A 2,418-nucleotide genomic window follows, 5' to 3' on the forward strand; every position below is an offset into this window, starting at 1 on the left:
ACTTTTGCTCCTGATATTTCCTGATTATTTTCCCTGTTCATGGATGATCTTTAGGCAGGGAATATATAGTCCCTTGAAAAGATGTTTTTAAAATTATATCTATGCATGTTTTTCTGGGGTGAGTATTCATACCTTTCACCAGATTACCAGAGGACTAATAGCTTTCTTTTGTGGAAAAAAATTAAGGACCACTGTCCTTTCTGTTTTCCTTACCCCTACTCCTTGAAGAGATGAGTGTTAAGTTTCAGGCTGTCAAATATACAATTTACATATAACCTACTGCCCCATTAATGCATTTCTCATGTATTATGAGCCATCTTCTTATCACAGGTTTTCACATTTCTTTAGGATCTACTGGTGGATTTTCAGATTAACCTTTAATTCAAAGATATGAGAAAGAAGCTTTCTGTCTATGTGACTTTCTCTTTAGCTATAAACAGCAGGCACAGTCAAGGTCTCAGTTAAGATAAAGAGGAGCAGCAGGTTTCTCTCACAGAGAAAATAGATTAAGAACTTTTATTTTAAAGCGAAATGTCTATATTCTGTTTCTCACAGTATTTTTCTTCTCTGAAGCACTAACTTGTCATGTAGAGTTCTCACTGAAGTTTCTGTCTCTAGCCCACTGCTCTATCAAGCCTTTAGGTTTCCTTTCATTGATTTGTTCCTTCTTCCTGTTTCTCCTTATGAAAGGCATCAATCAGGTCATATCTCCATGATAGTAAAGGGAGTAATACATCAGGATTATCATACAGGATCAAACTTTCAAGGAGGCAAAAAATTACTTTGCCTACAGGTGATGTTTATGTTTCCAGAAAATCTCCATCTCTCTCTTCTACATATTTCAAACCAGATTTCATTCTCAATATAAACCCCAAACACTTCAGTTTAACCAATGGTTGTGTATTTATTTCTCTACCTACCTATCTATCCATCTGCCAATCGTCTATTTTCTTCCTGTCTACTTAGCTTTCTTTCTCCATCTGTCATCTACTTTTCTATCTATCCATTTGTCTATCTCTATTTGTAAACACATATAAATTTTGAGCGAGTGTTCCAAGCACTTTACAAGAATTAACTCAGACTTTAGAAGAGTTATCATATTTTGTCTTCAAAATCTATGACTCTCAAGCTTTTTTTTTTGTCAGATACTATTTATACTCCCATTAAAGATCTCAAAGTACTATTGTTTTAGAGATTTTTATCTATTGGTGTTTTTCATATCTAATAATGAAATTGAGACAACAGTAATATTTATTTGTTAATTAGTTTAGCCACAACGACAATCAAGTTATTGTAAGCTAATACATACTTTTTTATGAAAATTAAACTATTCTCAACACACACAATATATTGAAAAGAGTAGCATTTCTTTATATTTTAAAAAATTAACATTTGGTTTAATAGAGTACAGCTATTCTCTCTCTATATTTTTTGCATTCAGTTTTTTTGTGTGAAATGATGTGTTCCATAAAACATACAAAAAGTTCTAGCCTCATTTAGATATCTATTGGAAAAATGGGTGCTCAGTTTGGCAGCACATATGCTAAAACTGAAACAATACAGAGAAGATTAGCATGGCTCCCACACATGGATAACACAAAAATTCATGAGGCATTCCATATTTAAAATGAAAAGAAAAGAAAATGGAAGATTATTTTAATAACCTTAAGGTTATTTCAACGTTGAGACTAAAATCATACCAGCAAATTTTTCCTAGTGTGTTACATTTGAATCCTCTGCAGTATTTTGCACATCAAATGGCTACTTCAACTATGTAAAAATTTGTATTTGAACTTGGTTCACTGAGATATGCAGGTCTTGGCAGTGTCTTCACATTTCATTTTATAACATAAAAGATAAAAATGTAATAAAATTAATATTTTTACTTGTTCATCAATAACATTCTTAAAAGAAATTTGCTTTATTTTTCTGAGAAAGAGGGAGAGAGAAAGAGAAAGAGAGAAAAGGAGAGAGAAAAGAATCAGCTCATTGTTCCACTTAGTTGTGTCACTGATTGCTTCTCATATGTACCCTGACTAGGGCTAGAACTGGCGACCTCCCAGCTGAGCTGGCACCTTTGGGATCAAGCTGGTAACCCCAGGCTCAAAGCAGCAACCTCAGGGCTCCGAGTACCTACTCCACTGTGCCATTGACCAGGACTGGCGTTTTTTTGTTTGTTTTTGTTTTTTAACTGATCATGAATTGTGGGCAAAAGTACAATGAAGATCTCTTTCAGTGCTACTACTTTGATTTGTACAAATCAATATACAGTAGTGAAAAGGCAACAAAAAAAAGTCTTAACCTTATTCTGAAAGTAGCTTTGATCTCACAAACCTTCAGAAGGGTCTCTGGAGTCCCCTCATGTCCACAGAGCACACTCGGATAAGCAGTTTTCAAAACAGCCCTTTGAGTAAGATT

The 2,418-nt window shown here is 34.1% G+C and overlaps 1 non-coding gene across 1 annotated transcript; it reads left to right on the top strand.

Moving 5' to 3' along the window:
* The first annotated feature begins 1,519 nt into the window (after positions 1 to 1,519).
* On the top strand, positions 1,520 to 1,626 carry LOC136404632 (U6 spliceosomal RNA). The gene has a single exon (XR_010751353.1). It is a non-coding gene; the product is annotated as a U6 spliceosomal RNA (small nuclear RNA).
* The last annotated feature ends 792 nt before the right edge of the window (positions 1,627 to 2,418 follow it).

The sequence above is a fragment of the Saccopteryx leptura genome, chromosome 4 (genome assembly GCF_036850995.1).
Source record: "Saccopteryx leptura isolate mSacLep1 chromosome 4, mSacLep1_pri_phased_curated, whole genome shotgun sequence".
NCBI classification, from domain to species: domain Eukaryota; kingdom Metazoa; phylum Chordata; class Mammalia; order Chiroptera; family Emballonuridae; genus Saccopteryx; species Saccopteryx leptura.